The 20,023-nt window shown below is 42.2% G+C and overlaps 1 protein-coding gene and 1 pseudogene across 2 annotated transcripts in view; one reads left to right on the top strand and one right to left on the bottom strand.

The window, feature by feature from the left end:
- The window catches only part of CMTM8 (CKLF like MARVEL transmembrane domain containing 8), a 102,407-nt gene that overhangs the window by 41,119 nt on the left and 41,265 nt on the right, over positions 1 to 20,023 (bottom strand). The gene's annotated exons all lie outside the window — the stretch shown is intronic.
- Positions 19,218 to 20,023, top strand: part of LOC138387763 (ATP synthase subunit ATP5MJ, mitochondrial pseudogene) — a 39,123-nt pseudogene continuing 38,317 nt past the window's right edge.

The raw sequence follows: 20,023 nt of genomic DNA, 5'->3' as shown, positions 1-20,023 counted from the left end.
GAAGCACAGACGTGAGTCCCTGTCCCAGGTCCCACAGCTTGTGAGTGACAAGTGGATGTTAGATGCACTTCACCCTTTCCCTCTACTGCTTGTCTGTGCAGAACCCTCTGGAGGGTTAGAAAACTTAGAAATTTAGATCCCAAGGTATTTCCCAATATTCCATTCTCTTACAGTAATATGTAAGTCTAGTGTGCAATTTTCAAACACTGGCTTGTCTGGCATTTTTAGGAATAAATAATACACCAAAGCATCTTCCTGTCATAGGAAAATATCTACCATATTGGCAAACTGACTTTCAAATGTGCACTCACAAACAGTCAAGGATTTGATCTGAATGTTGGGTCCTGAAATGTTTATAAACGGAAAATGTTCCACCTAAAAAAATTCACAGCAGTTCATATATGCTATAATATAGGAAAAAATGAAGTGAAATTTAGTCAAGAGGGGTTCTCCTGCCCTGTAACTGGTCTAAAAACTTTACTGAAAAATTTAGCTTTCAACCTAAGTCAATCAATTCTCCTTCCTACCCTACCCCCAAACATCATTTACCTTGAATCAATCTTAAGCCTCAATCCCCCAAAGAATCCCCAAACAAGCAAGCAGGCACTTTTATGCTCAGCTTTCGTTTCATATTCTGGTAGCATAGAGCTGAACAATTGATTCAACATCTCTATAAGGCCCTATACATTTAGCCACAAACCTTTCGACAATAAAGGTCACATTCTTGTCATGCTTTCTGTCGATCTTCTAAGCTGCTCTGAAAAAGCTGCCCATCTGTCAAGGCTCAGACACATGTCAGCATTGGGCATCTGGAAAAGTCTTAGTTAATCTCAGAGGAATTTTTTTAAAAAGACAATGGCCAAAATTTCATCAAATCTGTTTAACTGGCTGGGCCCGGTAGCTCACACCTGTAATCCTAGGACTCTGGGAGGCAGAGGTAGAGGATCACTTGAGGTCAGGAGTTTGAGACCAGCCTGAGGGAGAGTGAGACCCGTCTCCACTAAAAATAGAAAAAATTAGCCAGGCGTGGTAGCATGTGCCTGCAGTCCCAGCTCCTCGAAAGGCTGCGGCAGGAGGATCGCTTGCTTGAGCCCAGGAGTTTGAGGTTGCTGTGAGCTAGGCTGATGTCACGGTACTCTAGCCCAGAAGACAGAGTGAGACTCTGTCTCGGAAAAAAACAAAACAAAACAAAAAATCTGTTTAACCAGTGGATGGACTTGAGCAGGTAAAAAGGCAGAATCACAGAAAGTACTGAATAAAATTTTAGATTTCAGCAATTTTCTTTTGTTACTTCCCAGAAGGTGTCTAGTTATTTCAGGGAATGTTAAGAGTTTCTCAAAATAGATCAAATTCCCCCCCCCCCAAAAAAAAGCATTTTGCTTTCTTAAAAGGAATAAAGGATGGGTTGTCAACTCCAGATAGTTTGGGAATTAGTATCTACCACAAGCCACCAAAGAATATGCTACCTGCTCCACATGTCACCTTTTTCAAAGCATGTTCTCAGAAATACTCAATGAAAACATGGCCATATTAGTTTGGAAAAGACTAGACTCTAGGCATCTTGGAAATTTGGCATATTAAACCCTCCGAAGAGTCTCACAGTAAGAAAACTGACCTTGTTTAACCCGGCCCCTTCAAAACTTACTCAGCCATGGAACCTCTTTCACTTTGCCATGACATCCCAGGGATCCCACTGTGGGAACCTCTCCGAGCACCGGGCCAGCGGTACCTCAACTCCGGCACTGGGTTCGCCCCGCCCTGTTTCATGGTTCAGTGTCCACGTCTCTTTCTTGAACTGAAAAGTCTTTGAAAACAGGGACTGTGTGGCTCAGTTACCTTTGTTTTCCCCACAGCACTTGGTTCACCTCTGAACAGACGACCAAAGGCTCATTGTGGCACTCAAAAGTCAGGAAGAAGGAACAGAAAAACAGGACAGCTGTGATGGGAATTCTCAGCGCTTACTGAAGTTTTCACCTATGTCACTAGAACATAAAATTTAAGATGTAAGAGGCTGTCAATATATCAGCAGTCCCTCAACTGGACCCCCCAAGCCTACCCTAAAAGATTCTCCCTCCTTAGCAATAACGGAAAGAAAGAAAACAGGCATATTAAGATAAAATTTATGACTTACTCTGCTTAGCCCATAAAAGGTGGTCTCACTAATAACCTATCTAGCAGAGAAAAATAAACTATCTAACAGAAAGTAAACTCACAGCACATAATGGCCCCTTTGAAGAAAAAACTTACAACTACCCTTTGTTTAATTAAAACACCTGTGGCCTAACTTGTTATCTCTAACAGTTTGGTTTTCATAGCCTTGAAGAGCCCTAAGCGGACAGTAAGGATGTGAGCTCTACTCTCTGTTCCAACTCTCTGCCTCAGTTCCTACCAAAAATAAAAAAAAGATTCCAAGGACTCAGATAAAATCAGCCTCACAGAAAAAAATAAAAACACCTGCCAGAAGTTTGCCACTGCTTCTGTTATTAGTTTGCTAAAACAAGAAGGAAAAGAAAAGCCATTTTTGCCCTTTCAAGCTGAGAGCGACTTCCCTCAACTGCTCAGCACTAACTACCCTCTGCTTTTCCTTCAGGGCTGTGGCACCCGCCCCACCCTCCCCCCCTCTTTCCCAGGAAAATAAATAACTTTTCGTTCTGTATATCCTAATCACTGGGTAAAAAATGTTTCTCAGCCCGAGTAAGAATTCCCACTGGAACACCCCAGCAGGACCTGCCCCACACCCCTGTCCCTGAAGGGCTGGCTCCAACTCTCTCCAACTTGCACAGAGCAGCGTGGAGCTCCTAGCACTCACCGCCCCCCCCCCCCCCCCCCCGCAGCCCTGATAGCCAGCGTTTGCTGCACCCCGCATAACCACAGAACAACACGGTTGTCCTTCTCTTAATTCATGCTGCTCCCTTTTCTCCAGAGGGACCCAGGCTGATGCAGAGCAAAGTATAGATGCTCTGCTGTTGCAGGGTGTGGCTGCTACTGCAGCTGTAGCAGCCTCTGAGAAATAAATCCTGTAGAACCTTCTCCAGGAGCTTACCTCAGCAGTGCCTCTGAGACTGAGTAGTCTTACTTTTAAAGCCCAATGCTTAGACTACTGGCATCCAAATCTCCTGGTGGGTTTGTTAAAAATGCAGATGCCAGGGCCCCATCCCAGAACTACTGCAGCAGAATCTCTGGGGGTTAGTGCTCAGCAATCTATGTGTAACTACAGCTCAGGAATCTATGTTTAATAAGCTACAGGTGACTGATGCACAGTACTTGGAGAAGCGCTGCTTTAAAAGATCAGGCAAAGAGAGAAAAGTGGGAGAAAGGATGACTTATTGTCGGCAGAACCATGGCCTCCCAAATGTCCATGTCCCAATCCTCAGAACCTGTGAATATGCTACCTTACATGGTATGATATTGGGATATAATAAGAAATATACATTTTGGTCTTCATCTTAGTTCCTGGCTCACAGTTCCTAATCAAGGTCCCTTATAATTTCCTAAGAGATCAGAGCCACAGGACTATCATTTGTTACAATATTCGGTCTTTTGTCCTTGGTTCCTGAAATAGCTGAAACAGGTCAAAGAAGCATCTTTGTTATTGATAACACGCTCCTCTCAACCACACCTGAGTTTATGTTAATGAGGTGATTTTTGAAAAGCCACTAGATAACCATAGGATGGGGGGCTGGTTGCCAGGGCACTAATCTGCGGTTAAAGAGTTAGAACCTTCAGCCCCACCCCCCAACCTCAACCTCTGGGTAGGGAAGAGGGGCTGAAGGTGGGGTTGATCACCAACGGCCAGTGATTTAATCTATCACGCCTCTGTAAGGAGGCCTCCATAAAAACCTCCAAGGACAGAGTTGGGAGAGCTTCCTGGTTGGTGAGCAAGAACACTTCCATGTGTCAGGAGGGTGGCATCCCCCAACTCCATGGTGACAGAAGCTCCTGCTCCGTGACCTTGCCCACATACCTTGTCTCACATACCGCTTCATTTGGTACACACAACACACAACATCTGTCTGTGTTGTGACAACCCTTATAATAAGCCGGTATAACAAACATGTTTCCCTGAGTTTTGCAAGCTGTGCTAGCAAATGCTTGAACCTGAGGAGAGGAGGGAGCCTCCAATTTGTAGCCAAGTCAGAAAGAAACTGTGGGTAACCTGGGGACTGAGAAAAGAAGCTTTTCTCTGAGGGATGCAAGCCCCCTTTAAATTATCGGGCGCAGAGAGGCACTGAAATGAGACAGCAGACCCCCCAACCCCAGCTACGTAATCATTTTGAGCTTCCTGTGTGGGCTACAGACTGACTGATGCCATACACTGGACACCATACTCATACCCTACAGTTCAACAATGTACAGCCAATCACTAATCAATGTTATTTCCGTAAACCAATAAAAATTGCTGAAAAACAACTTTAATAATCACCCCTCTCCTGATTGGTCCTTTTTTTCTTTCAAATCTCAAGCTTCTCCTTTGTCCTTTGGAGCACTTTCCAAGGCAACCTGGACGTGTATCCCAGGCTGCAGTCCTCAACCTTGGCCCAAATAAATTCTCTATGTTTAGTAATTTGCCTCAGTTTCTTCCTTTAGATTGATAGGACCCACTTACTACTTGTGACTCAAGTAGGGGGCAGTCTTGAGGCCTTAACCGGAGGGGCCTGTGCTAACTCCAGTCACTGTCACAGCTGAACTGAATTACAGGACACCCAGCTGGTGGGAGAATTGGTTGGTGTGGGGAGAAAGCAGCTTCTGGTTATAGAAGCGTGTGGACTGTGAATACCAGAGTACAGAGGAAATGGGAGTTTTCCTACTCACACAGCAAAGGGGACTTTGCAGATGTGATTAAGTTGAGGATCTTAAAATGAGAAATTATCTTGGATTACTGGATGGGTCTGATGTAATCACCAGGGTCCGTATAAGTGAAAAGTGGAGTCAGGAAAGTCAGAGTCAGATCTGAAGATGATTTGGAGGAAGGAGCCATGCCAAGGAATGTAGCTGGAAACGCAAGGGAACCCATTCTCCCAGGGAGCCTCCAGAAGGCGTGCAGCCTTGCCAGGCAGTGAATTTTAGGCTTTGCTGCCATACGGCCTCTGTCACAACCACTCAGCTCTGCCCTTGAAGCACAAAGGCAGCCACAGACAGTTCACAAATGAATGGCCGTGTTCCAGTAAAACTACTTGTAGACACTGAAATTTGAATTTCATGTAATTTTTACATATTGCAAAACAGTATTATTTTAATTTCTTTCCCTAACCACTAAAAAACATAAAAATCATTGTTAGCTTGCCGGCCACACCAAAACATGTAGTGGGCAGGATTTGGCCTGCAGGCTGTGGTGTGCTGACTCCTGATACAGTATATACTCTTTTGTGTCTGGCTTCTCTGATTTGATCTGCCTAAAATTTATAAGGGTTCTGTCCATTAGTAATTTCCATTTCCGTGCAGCATTCCATTGTGTGACTATGCCACAATTGTTCATTCATCTGTTGACAGGCCCAACTGTTTATATTTTATCATCATCTTTATTAATTGTTGAAATATTAAGCATATGCTCTAGAAATGTCCACAATGAAAAGCAACAATAAAACTCAAAAGCTGCCATAGAGAAAATGAGAAATTGTAGCCAAATGTACCTTTATTGACAAAATATTCATTACAAAAACTTATCCTTTGTATGGAGACTTTTGGGACACCCTATAGGTATACTAGCAAAGGTATTTTTAAAATTTTTTCCCAACTTTCTGTATCTCCAAATTTCTATATTTCCCCCTGACTTTCCATAATTCTTTATATTTGTATAACGTGAGAATGCAAAGCAATCCCATGAAACAAGTCGGAACATTTTCTAAATAGTTGGTTTAGGCATTCAGAGGCACACCTGGCACCATTCAAAGCCTGTGCCCACAGCTGAACAGAAGGATAACCCTGGCAGAGAAATCCTCAGGTTCCCAGGAGGAAACTGCACGCACAATTGCAGTGTTGCACCTAGCAGTATGATTTCTTCCTCACGTTGCAGAAAATAACCCTAGAAGAAAGGAGTGAACGGCTATTTTTAAGTCCAACCTATTTTCCTTGAACTCCTTTCTTCCCCTGGCACCCCTCGTTGGCAAGGACAAGGCCTCCCATTAAGATGTTATTTACCCGATGGGAGGTTTCTAAAGCGCCTCCAGACAGCGTATCTGCAGCTCAGGTGTATTTTTTTGTTTGGAGCAAAAACACAGCTGAATTGTAAATTCAGGCTGCAGCCTGACAGTGCCAATAGAACCCCTCTGCTCTCCCGCCGACACGCTAGGATCATGATGGGACTTTCCTTCCAACAAAGCAGGCTTCCCCCGCCACCATCCCCTGTGGCTGAGTACTAATTTCAAAGCCACATTTTAGCCTGGAGAAATTTATCAAAAAACCCCACAAAATTTACAAAATCACCTATAACCCCCACCACTCCTTTTTGCAGACAGGAAAATAGTGAAAATTGGAGTGAATGAATTTCCTTGTTTTCACTTAGTCTCCCCTTGAGATGTCCTTGATTTGATTCCTTTCTCTTCTAAAAACCGAGCCAAGAAAATAAAGACTGGCTCAGAGAATCTCAAATGATAGTGCAGGAAGCAGGGCTGACCATACAAGGTGGAAGGAGAATGAACACGGTCATGGGAGCCACTCCCTCCACAAACTCAAGACACCCACAGTATCTCCTTCCCTCTGGACTTCTGAGGGACCAAAGGCTCAGTTACAACAGCTGAGAACTGAAAGCAGGGCTGGGCTCTTGCAGGGCTGGCCTTTGAGGAAAAATGAGACACCTAGATGCTCTAATTCTGGAACAGTTTCTGGGCACATGAGTCCAGCATTGAGGCAAAAGAAGAAATTGGTATTAAGCTCAGGCATGCCTGAGCTCCTCTGAGTTTAAACCCAAATCAGCTGGTCTTGCCACAGCACCAGGATAAGCCCAGGAAGGCCCAGGCGATGCTTTGCACTGCCTGCCATTTCTGTGAACCGGCAGTGAGCGTGGGAAGGATGCTTGTCTAGAGATGAACAACTCAGTACATGTGCATACATGTGACCAAGATTCCAGCACTCCCCAGGACACCCCGCTATCTATGGTTCTATCTAAGAAACATCTGTTAGCCTTTCAAACCTCGAAATTCTCCCAGCCTTGTAATGCCATAACCTTGCAGGTGGTAGCTGTTCGCAGATGAGTGCCAGTCACCTCTAGCCACTGTTGATATACAGCTATCATGACAACTTCCCAGCAGTCAGCTCACGCAGGAAGGAGCACCTCTAATTGGTGGGGCTGCTGTGACCCCCAAACTGTAAGAGTTTTTTTTTTTTTTTTTTTAACCTTAGATTCCTAGAAGGAAGTGCTACCACCCTCTTTACACCAGGGGCTCTAACGAGTAATATACTAAATTTCACTAAGCTCCACTGTGTCTATCAACTCATATTAAAATACATTGATAGCAGGTTACATCTATTTTGAGCACTTACTACATACCTGGCAGTGTTCTAAGGGCTTAACACCTACTCCAATTTAATCCTCATTGGGATTCTGAGGCAGGTACCACAATCAGCCCCATTTTATAGTGGAGAAAACTGAGATACAGAGAGGTTAAGCCATGCCGAGGTCATGAACAAAGGTGGAGCCCAGATCTCCTCAGGCCATTGCCCTTTCCACTGCTCCACTAAATACCTAAGATTCTGGAGATGAACCCGAGGAGTAGAAACACCTAGGTGTGTGCTAAAGAACTCTCTGGCAAATCTGTTTTCTCTTTTCTTTTCAGCATACAAACACATAGATAGGGAAGGGGAGTTTATACACTTGCTTTCCCCTATAAGGAAAACTCAATATATTACTCTGCAGCTTTATTTTTTTTTTTCTTCACAATTTATCACTGACCTCCCCAACACTGTCGACGCAGATCTGTGTCCGCGCTTTCTGATGCTGTGGGAAGCAGGACCGTTTAGCCTGAATGGCACCTCCCTGTGCTAAGTTACAGACAAGCAGTGGGGCAGAGTCTGAAGGAGGCACGACTCTGTTAGCCTAAAAGGATGCTTAAGTCTCTTCTAATGACGGTTAAATGGTAAGGAGAACATCCTTGGCATCCTGTGGCCTCTGCTATTTTCCTTTTGAATTGAGCTTTTAAAAGAAATAGGCTTAACTGGGCATCTCAATTCTTTCTTAAAACACTATTCTCTTGTTTTCTAAGAGCCCACACTCTCTCAAATGCCTCTGCTGACTTATTTTCCTTTGTTCATCCTTGAACATGGTTCTCCAGGGCCTTCATCTATACTCTTGCCCTAAACTGGTTCTCAAAGTGTGGTCCCAGACCAGCAACATCCACAACACCTGGAAGCCTGTTAGAAATGCAAGTTTCTTTGCTCCATTCCAGACCTACTGAATCAGAAACCCTGGGAGTAGGGCCTAGCAATCTGGGATTTAACAACCCTGCAGGTGATTGCAATGCAGCTCAAGTTTGAGAACCACTGTTTTGGACAGACCCATTCCTAGCAATCACCTCCTCCCACTGTCTGGCAATTCCAACATCCTCATCTTTAACCTCAACTTCTTTTCAAGCTGCAAATCCACATGTGCAGGTGTGCTCTACAGACGTCTCTACCTTGCCACTCCACAGGCTCCTAAGCTCAACACTGCCCAAAAAAGACCTCTCTTCTCCTCCAGGATCTGTTCTTCCTCCCACATCCCCCAACAATTCCTGCCAATACCCTCTCCCCACCCACCCAAGACAGAAACCACTGAGTCACCCTGCACGCCTGCTTTTCCCTCACTTTCCTCACAAATCAGCTGCCAGGGTGGGTTGATGCTACCCCCTCTCTCCATTTCTATGACCTTAATTCAGGTACTTTTTTCTCAGCTGGCCTAAATCAGCTTCCAATGAGGAATCAAGAACTCAGCGTAGTATCTGGCCCTTCTAACCCTCCACACTGTTGCCAAGAGAAGCCTTCTAAAACAGGAATCTAAATGCATCAACTCTACCTAAAACCCAAGGTTGCCCACTACCCTCAGCACAAGGCTCGACTTCTCCACAAGGAAGTCTTGCTTTAGTCCTCAGTCTCATCTCCTGGGGCTGGAGCCATTCCAGACAGATGTCCACTTGCCCCATGTTGCTTCCCTCTTCAATGTCTCTGCCCAAGAACAAGCACATGGAGAGAGACTCCAAACTCAGTACTCAGAGAAATGTAAAGCAAATCATGACAATAAGATACCACTTTAGGCCGTGCACGGTGGGTCACATCTGTAATCCTAGCCCTCTGGGAGGCCGAGGTGGGAGGATTGCTTGAGCTCAGGAGTTTGAGACCAGCCTGAGCAAGAGTGAGACCCCCATTCTCTACCAAAAAGAAAAAGAAAAAAAAAAAAAAAACCAGCTGAGTGTTGCAGTGCGCACCTGTAGTCCCAGCTACCTGGAAGGCTGAGGCAGAAGCATCACTGAGAAGAGCCCAGGAGTTTGAGGTTGCTGTGAGCTATGATGATGCCACTGTACTCTACCCAGGATGACAGAGTGAGACTCCATCTCAACAATGACAACAAAAAAACTGAGCACCCCTTCACACAACCCCCCCACCCCTTCAAAAGAAAAAAAAAAACGGTATCACTTTATACCTATTAAACCAGCCAACATTAAAAAGCTTGGACAATGCTAAGAGTTGGCTTCAGAGTGGGAGTATAGGAACCCTCACACTGTTGGTGGAGTACAGACTACAGTAGGTATCTTGGAAAGTGCATTATGTAGTCAAACTAACTACAGGCATACCCTATGTTTCAGAAATCTTACTCCTAAGAATACAGCCCCCAAATTCTCAAAGAGCTCCATAAAGGGACACATACAAGGATATTTATCACAGCATCCAGAGTTGGAGCAACTTGGGCATCCACCACTGGGAGAATGAATAGGTAAAAGGCGGCAGACCCACTCTGACTAATCAATGGCCTCAATTAACCTCCCTATAACCACCCTTTGCAATGTGACTTTTCAGCTCCTCCGATCAAGAGGGAAAGTCTATTCCCCCACAATCTGAATCTGGATTGGACTTTTGCCTTGCTTTAGCCAACAGAATATGGGAGATATGACTGTGTCCAAGTTTTAAGTGTAGGCCTTGCACATTTCTCCTCTCTTGGACACTGCCCTGCCATCACGTAACCAAGCTCAGGCTAGCCTGATGGAAGATGACAACAATGTGCTGAAGCCCTATTAACTTGTTTTTTTGCAGGGGAGAAAGTGGGGGACAGGGTCTTGCTCTGACATCCAGGCTGGAGTACAGTGGTGTGATCATAACTCACTGCAGTAAACTTCTGGGCTCCAAGTACCAAACTCCTGGGCTCAAGCAATCCTGCTGCCTCAGCCTCCTGAGTAGTTGGGACTACAGGCATGCACCACTGCACCTGGATAATTTTCAAAAAAATTTTTTTGTAGAGACAATGTCTCTCTACATTGTCCAGGCTGGTCTCGAAATCCTGGCCTCAAGTGATCCTCCCACCTCGGCCTCCCAAAGTTCTGGGATATTACAGACGGGAGCCACTGCACCCAGCCATGCCCTCTTAAACTACCAGTCCCCAGCAGATCACAGGTGAATGAGCAATGCCAGCTGAGATCTGCAGACTCAGACACAAATCAGACAAAAATTCAACGTCCCCAAAGACTCATGAAAAATGAGTGACTGTGGTTTTAAGTCACTAAGTTTGGGATGGTTTATCACAAAGCATACTAACTGATACATACTCCAAGGAGCACCATGAAGCAATGAGAAGCAATGGAAGAGATGGGTCCATAACAGCATGAATTGATTTTAACAGCATAGGGCTAACCGAAAAAGAAACTGAACAAGATAATTTATGCAAATGTGCAAATGGATTATGTTATTTACACAGTCAATAATACACATTTTTTAAAAATATGCAAAAATCAAAGATTTACATTTACCCCATGAATATAGGTGCCAATGGCGTGGAAGGAAAGAAGGGATAAATGGGGAAAATGAGGCCTCTCATGGCCCAGTAATAATGCTGTATGAACTGTGACTTCTCGACTCTGCACACTTAGTAATGCCAATGCACGCAGTAAGCTCCAGCCCAATGAAGCTTCTATTTATAGCCTGCTGTACCATCTTCTCTCAGATGGTAAATGAAGGCTTGTAAAAGAATAAGAAAGTGCATGTACCATAGTTTTGTGAGTGTCTACAGTTCTGTTTTCCTAATGAGATGGTGAGCTTTGAAGGCAGGGTCCAGTACTTAATTTTCTTAGAACACCTAGTACCTTGTATACTGCAAACATTTGTCAATAAAGGAACTCTACCATCCCATAAAGCAGAGGTTTTCCAACCTTGGCATTAGTGACATTTTGTACCTGACCTCTACCCACTAGATGCCAATACCACCCTCTCAGTTGCGACAATCAAAAATGCCCCCAGACATTACCAAATGTTCCTTGGGAGACAAAATCGCACCCTGGTTGAAAAACACTGTCTTAAAGGATTGGGCTACACAAAGCCAGAATTCTAAGATGGCTTTGCAGAAACATTTTTTTTTAAACAATAATGTTTGGGATTACTAAATTGTATCATTCCATACCTAATACCGCTTAGAAGGATTTAGATTGCCAACATTTTTCCTTCTTAAAGAGATGGTTCTTATCCACTAGTCCAAAACTAATGTTTTAGCTCAATACCCTCTGAGGGAAAGATTCAATAGAAAATTCACTTGTGTTTTCACATCCACGCAGAAATATTTCTCCTCAGAAGCTTTAGTCAAACCTTTTGTTTACAAAGTTTAAACATGTCTCCTTCAGTTAATAGTATATGCTGCTGATTTTTCTCTTATACTGCAGAAGCTGTTTATCTAACTGCCAAAGAGACATTCTTACCCTGTCCTATTAACTGAAACATGAAAAACCAACACGTAACCAAGCTGAAAGAATTCTGCCTCATTTATCTTGTGTGTGCCACCAGGGCAAACACCAAGCATTTTAATAACCTCATCTAGACCTTCAATAATCATTGTAGGCTACTGACTCAGACAAATATTTGCCTTAGAGGTTTCTCTATGGAGAGACAGAAGTAAACTAAAGCTTCTTTTGTTCATATTGATTGAGCATAACAATCTAGAAAATACAGAGCACTCACATCATTCATTTCTTGCAACTGTACAAATAAAGGAGCAATGGAAATGGTTTTACAAAAATCTGATTGGATACATTTCCTTTATACTTTTCCCCCCGACCCCTACATCCACCAACAAATCACAATAAAGCTGAGAACATCAGAGGATGCTGCAATCACCAAGTGAGAGGCTGTTAGGGAAAAGTTCATTCACATGATCTCAAAATAGGACCCCCTCCCCACCACAGACTTAACAAGGGAAAAGGGTTTCTTTTACAAGATCAGGCAGATACTCCTACTACAAAGTGACCAAACTTAGCATCACCAAATTTGGAACAACCTGTTACCACGTGCTGCACGATGTGATCACAACCAGACACATACAGCACCACCTCGGCTGTATTTTTGCCCAAAATGGTTTAACCTAAACATCACAAGAAAACAGATAAACCAGGCTGTGGAGCATTCTAGAAGACAGTTGGCTTGGACTCTTCTAAAATGTCAATGTCATATGACAAGAAAAGGCTGGGAACTTTTCAAGATTAAAGGTAACTAAAGAGACATGGGGCCGGGCGCAGTGGCTCATGCCTGTAATCCTAGCACTCTGGGAGGCCGAGGTGGGCGGATCGTTTGAGCTCAGGAGTTCGAGACCAGCCTGAGCAAGAGCGAGACCCCATCTCTACTAAAAATAGAAAGAAATTATATAGACAGCTAAATATATATATATAGAAAAAATTAGCCGGGCATGGTGGCACATGCCTGTAGTCCCAGCTACTCGGGAGGCTGAGGCAGGAGGATTGCTTGAGCCCAGGAGTTTGAGGTTGCTGTGAGCTAGGCTGACGCCACGGCACTCATGCTAGCCTGGGCAACAGAGTGAGACTCTGTCTCAAAAAAAAAAAAAAGAGACATGGCAACCAAATGGAATTTATTGATCTTTGGTTCCTCAAACAAAAGGCTGGGGCAAAGGGCATTATTGGGACAATATGGGAAATTTGAATATGGAGCACACCATATATTATTGAATTGATGCTAAATTCCTTGAGTGTGATGAAAGGTGTTGCAATTACTTAAGGGAGTAGTTTCCTTCTTGGTAAATACGTACTGAAATACGTAAGGAATAAGTGTCTTATCTGCACTTCCCAATGGTTCAACAACAATAAAAATTAATTAAATAAAAATAACACACATGTTCACACAGGGAGGTAAAGCAAATATGGTAAAATATTAACTGGCAAATTTAAGTGAGAGAATCTGCAAAACTTAAGTGAGGAAGTCTGTGTTTTTCTTTCAGTTTTCCTATAGATTTCAAATTGTCCAAAATTACAGTTGGTGGAAAAAGAAAGCTAGGTAGAGATCTGTTGCCATCAATATGGAATTAAGCCAGAATGTTTCAGAAACGCAACACACACACAAAAAGTGTAAGAACCAAATAGTGTTTTTTGCCCCAAATCTGAAGATAAGTAAGTAACCTGAGTTACTCTAAGTGTTTGGAAGCATAAGATAAAACAAAAACAAAACAAAACACCTGAATCTAATCCAACATGTTTGACTCTGGCACATTAAGAATGAGCTATCATAAACATTCAATAGTTTGTTATCTAGAAAGGATAACAAATGTTGAACAAAATTCTTACAATGTCTGTATTGGGAAAGTTTCAGATGTAAATTAGACCTTTAAAAATTTGTTCATATTTTGTGTCACCTTTAGATTTTTTTTCCTGAAAAATAAGGCAAGGTGCAAATTTCAACACATTCTATTAAATATTATCTTACTGGACTTTAAAAGCATAATAATTTATTATGTATATATTAATTTAATAATGGATATATTGTTTTATAACATTTTAATTCTGATTTTTAAGTCAATTATCTATGCTTACATATTTTGCCTCAGGTCTAAACTTATCTAAGTGTGTAATCTTGTAATTTAAGAATTAAATATATTGTCTCTACTGAAAAAAAAAAAAAAAAAAAAAAAAAGAATGAGCTATAATCAGAAGTTTTGATGCATAAGAGCTCTCAAAAATCCTAGAAATTTTTCACTGATATGATAACAGACTTGAAGATTTATGCACATATTAAATGAATTCCAAGCACAGCAGTAAAGTAATCCTTGTAACTTGTTAACACAACTGCTCTCAAGAGAATATTGAGAAATCTTGCCGGGAAAGGCTCCCCGCTTCTCAGCAAGCAGTGACTATCAGCAACTTAGAAAAAGACGACAAAGATCTTTTTTTAAAAAAAATCTTACTTATTTGAAAGCTAATTTTATATTGGATCCTAGACTTGTGCAATTTGGACATTCATTTAGAGTTTACGTAATCGTGATCAAAAACAATTTGCTGAAAAAAGGAAGCAAGATTGGACATGCAATTGTGTGTCAGTTTGTAAGTGTAAGGGTTAAGGAGACAAAATTAGTTTAATAAAACTAAATAGGGCCACCTGGGTGTTCAAATGTGAGACCAGGTCCCTCTTCAAAGACAAGGTTCTACACTAAATGCCCTGGAGTTCCTTCATGCAAATTTAGAAGTCAATCTTTTTATGTCCAGGGTCTTAAAAGATCCTTGAGTTACAGACAACATTTGGTATATAGGTGAGGAAGTTTTAAGAGGAGGGGACCTTAGCTTTTTTCTGTTCTCAATAGATCCCTCACCTCTGAAGAAAGGTTAAGGACCAATGCCCGTGAGATTTGCTGTAATCTCTTCTCTGGGTCTGAAATACCCAGGGAATTTCAAGCACCCACAAGTGTACTTCTAAATTCAAAAGGACTTCTGATTCCTTATCGTCTATTTCCATCTGTCTCACCAATGTTCCCGGTTGTCAGGGTGCCAAGGGCCTTCTTGGGGCCTTACTTTATCTCATCCTCCCTTATCTAAGGAAATCTTTTCTCTCAGAGTTAAAACTAACCAAACAGGTGATCTTACGTTATAGGGAACAGCTACGAACTGAACAGCAAACAAAGGCAGACAATTCCATTTTGTACTTTTCTCCCAAGGTTATTTGTTCCAAATACAGAATTAACTCAAAAGTAGTTATTTCATCTTTTATATATCATTTTATTATACATGATCATTTTCCCTTTTACATATAAGAAGTCAAACCTGGAAATTCGGGGGGAGAGGACCATTAGATTCTGACCACAGACTATGCTACTCTTATTTAGAAAAAAAAAAAATCAGGTGTCAGCGACCACTCTTAATTCCACCAAAAGGAATTTGAGCCTATTTTCATTACAGAATTTTCAGCACCAAAAGGAATATTTAATGACTACAGAATTCAAGCTTTTCATTTTACATATGCAAAAACAAAAGCCCTGTGATTTAGCCATTGTCACATACAGTTGCTTAGTCACAGACTCAAAACTAGGAACCTCTTGACACTCAGTCTTGTGCTCTCTGGGATATCACCCAGCTTTCTGCATTAATGCCTTCTGAAAAACATTTTTCTTTCCTTCTTTTTTCAAAATAATATCAATGATAAGAATTGCTGGGTGAAAACCAAAATCATCTGTGGAAAATTGTATGAGATTTCAAGAATCCCCAGTGCAATGTCACCACTGATGCCTGGAGTGGCCACACTGCTGCTTGATGAGTCACGGGCACGGAGAGGCCCCGTCCAAGGGGGTGTCTTCCCTGCCCCTCCTCATCCACTTTCACTCTCCCTTGGCCACTGCCTGCACCACTGGCAGACAGAAAGGTAAGGTGTCACCTTTTTGCCCTTACGTTGAATGATTAAATTGCCCTGTTCTTCATTTTAAAAACAAATAGGCAGAAATTTACATATTATTACTTAAAATGTCTCATTGCTTTATATATATGGCTGTCAAAGTACAATTTTTGAAAAGTTAAGCACTTGACTTGTATAGAGTGTACATATGCCAAAGATTTCTTTAAATCACACGATGAGGAAATCAGCAGAAGGACAAAGCTGACTCAAAGGAGGATACAAAAGCCTAAGTAGGGCCAAAAATGTGTGGAAAAATGAATGTTGGAATAAGATTGGAAAATGGTTAATGTCCTGCAGGGCATAAAGCAGTAGCCCTGATGGTCCTTTTCTACTTGAGAAAATCATTTGCATCTTACCTGGATAAAAATCATTTCCAACTTATTAATCTCAGCCATCTGTTTTCCTGCAAGTGAGGAATGATTTTTATATTTTTAAATGGTTGAAAATAATATTTCATAACATGAAATGGAACATGAAAATGCTATAAAATGGATTTCAGTGTCTATAAAAAAAGTTCTGTTGGAACAGTGTTGGGGCTCAGAAAACAATACCCTGAAGTGAAGCCCTCAGAAGCAGCCTCAGAAACAAAGTTTCTCTCTGACCTTCTCCTGCCCTTCTGACTCTCACTCCTGATTCTCCCGCAAGCAAGTCCTAGAAAATGGAATCCCTCTTCCTCAAGGCAAGTCATAGAAACCAAACCCCCTATTCTCCAAAGCCAGCCATAAAACCTAAAAATCCTACTCTAACTTCCCTCCAATTTTCTGTGTGAAAACTGGCCGTAAAGAAATTCTCTGACCTACCTTGTTTGATTGTAGGTCATAAGACCCCCCCCATTCCAGGGTCCTGCTCCATACCTGGGAGGAAGGAATGCTACAGAGAGAGAGGCCAAGATGATCTGGACAGATAGGCCTTACTGAGTTTCCCCACTAGGCCTACTAGCACTAGATCATACCCTTTTGGTCTAACCACAGGTCGAAATGGTGGTTCATTCTTCATTGAAACTGAGCATAAAAATGGACAGCTTCCCCTGTTTGGGTCTTCAATCTGCAAGTTCCTGCCTTACATAAAACTATGATCACATAAATTTGCTATGCTTTTCTCTGTTAACCTGTCTTTTGTTATAGAGGTGTTGGCCATGACCTTTATTTTGGGAAGGAAAGGAATCACCCGTTTTCTGTTCCTACAACAGCAGCATGCATTCATTTATGTATTACCTATGACCACTTTCACACTACAATGGCAGAGTTAAGTAGCTATAGACAGTAAATATGTTAGCCTACAAAACCAAAAAATGTGCTATCTGGCACTCTGTGGAAAAAAATTGCTGCCTCTTCTCTAGAATATCAGAGGATCTTTAGTGGGTTTGTCAGACAATGTTCTAGTAGGATACTGAAAGGGCACTCAGTAATCTTCTTTTGCCTTATTTACAAGTTTTAGATAAATTTTTCTAAAAATGACTTTCTATGAGTTTATCATGTTTTCCTCTTGCATCAAGAACTCCTGTAAAAGAGAAGCTAATCTCTGATGTAGGGACAGCTGAGCTAGATAGAATCTTGGCATTCCTGTGGTTAAACCAAAGTACTCCAACATGCTTACAAAATACTGGGTAACCTAAGCTAATTATTTTCATTGGGATTCAAGCCAATGCTCCCTTTTTATTCTTCTCCAAAAAGAACGGGTAGAAGGAAGAAACATTTATATTTTGAAATGGTGCCTTGACACTCTCACAAAATACAGACTCTAGGCGCATAGATTATTCTCCATGAAAATACATCAGGACTCTTTGAGGTGTGCTCACAAGAGGGACTTAAAGCAGCAATCTGATAAGGGGCTGGATGACAGGTGAGCAAATGAAATACGAAGTCAGAATTGTTTTAATTTAATAGGCAGACACTGGATGTAAGGAAAATTTCTAGCCAGGGTTTCCATGGAAAGAGACTAAGAGTTCTCATTCTGAAAGTTTTTAAAGAGAATAAAAGATTTCAGAAAGGAAAAAAAAAATCTCAAATATTTATAAAAAAGTTTTTACTTAGGAGATTATAGAGCTTTTGTTGGAATTCTATGGGCAATGAAGGCTGCAGACGATGGAACCTACTGGAGAACACTAATCAGACCTTTCTACCTTTGCCCTTGAATCTCTCATCATCTCTGATTTTTAAAATGTTATTCTTATCCAGGGCTCCCTCAAACATTTTAAGTCCTTAAATTAGAACCCAAACTATTTTCTCAAATCCTTCCCACCCACAAACTTTATTTTTCCCACACATAAACCTTTATTTTAAACTGTCAAATCTCCCTAAGTTTAAGAACTTTATTTTTCCTTAACTACCACAGGCTGGTAATTAAATGTTCCGCCCGATGAGGCTGGTGAACAATAGAAGAAATTGTTATCTTTCACCATCAGTGTGTTGCACAAGATGCTGCGCTGGCACCGCTGGCATTTCAGCAAACAGGGCTGATACTAGCTACAGCATTCTCTGTGTGCGGCTACCCTCTTACTCCACAAGGTGAGCTTTAGTCACAAATGCTGGTTCATAGAAGGGAATGGCCTAGTCAAAAGACTAGGTACAGCGTTTACATTCAAGGTGAGGAAATGGTGTGATCTTTTTTTCAAATCTGGAGAACAATTTTCCTAAAATCATCTTTTTACACTAACACATCCTTAGGAGGATTTATTCTCTCTGTTCAGTGGCTAACCCTTCCAGAGAAACAACCATCTTTTGAGAGCAAACACAGGGAGTGAGTTGAAAAGGTAAACCCATTATTAGTGTGTGGACGTTATGGTGGACGGCTCTGCTGCCCTCTACTGGCCAGACCTAGCAGCAGCAGCAACACAGGTTTTGACCGCTCATCATCATCATCATCATCATCATCATCATCAACAACACAGGTCTCCCACCCCTCTTTCCCTTTGTGATTGAATTAGGCACTGCTCTTCCCAAGAAAAATCTGGGTGAGGAAGCCCCCGTCCATGCAATCTCAGATCTGGTAGGCACATCTATAGCCACACGGGCCCATCACACAGCCCTGAGGGGTGCCATTCTTGTGGAATACGTCAACAGAGTCCTCAGGGTTAAGCAATCCTGAAGCCTCAGTGGGTCATTTAATAAATGCCATAGAATGGCCAGAGACCTCTCCAGGGTCATCAGACCAATGATGGACCAGAAGCAAACACACATATCCATGGCCTAACTGCGCTTCGACTCTCCACCTGTCCATCCATCACTCATTGTCACAGGCACTCCCTGCAGACACACCACCACCTGAGATGCAGGTGAGGAGCTTCACAATTAGGGAGATTCAGACAAGTAAAGCAGCAATTACACAGAATGTCGTAGAAGCCTGACGAGAAGGAAGTCCTGATTGTTACTAAAGCACAGAGGGGGAATATGACCCAGACTGGGGGTGGGGAGATCGAGGATGGCTTCCTGAAGGAAGTGACATCCAAGAGAGACCAAAAGGATGTACAAATATTGGCCAGGTGAGGTAGGCATGGAAACTACTCCAGGTAAATGGAACAGCATGTGGAAAGAAGCAGAGATGAGAAAGCATGGAGCATTCTAGAACCTGGTGGTCTAGTGAGTGGAGCTGGAGTGTAGCGTGCAGGGGTGGGAAGATGGTCAGGCAGCAGACAAGGCTGGAGAGGAAAGCAGGCCCCAGAGCACACAGGGCCCTGCAGGCCACAGAGGGAGTCTGGACCATACCCTGAAGGCCATGAGGAGCTCCTTGGTGGTTTAAGCAGAAAAGAAACATTAATAGATTTGGGTTTGGATTTCCTCCATCATACTGGGGTCTGAAGAGGTTCTGCAAAGAGCAGTCATTCCTGCCCGCAAGGAACTTACAGTGTAACAAAGCAAAAATAATTCTTGAAATGATTAACAAAAATGACATAAAATATGTGGCTCTATACTTAATACTGTATCATTTACTTCTGTTCATCGTGTGTCACCCCAATTGAATGCAAGCTCCACAAAGGCAGGGATTTTTGTCTCTTTCCACTGCTAAATCCTTAGTTCTGAGATCAATGTCTGGAACAAAATAGGTGCTCAAATAATTGCTGAATAAATAAACATTCACTTCATCGAAACAGTTTTGTTTTTAAAAAATAGATATCATACCTTGATTTACTGTGTGCCAGGACATGAAACAGATGGATGTGCCCTCAAGGAGTGAGTATTCATTAGATGCCCATCCA

The sequence above is a fragment of the Eulemur rufifrons genome, chromosome 7 (genome assembly GCF_041146395.1).
Source record: "Eulemur rufifrons isolate Redbay chromosome 7, OSU_ERuf_1, whole genome shotgun sequence".
NCBI lineage: Eukaryota > Metazoa > Chordata > Mammalia > Primates > Lemuridae > Eulemur > Eulemur rufifrons.
This window is presented reverse-complemented; position numbering and strand designations above follow the sequence as displayed.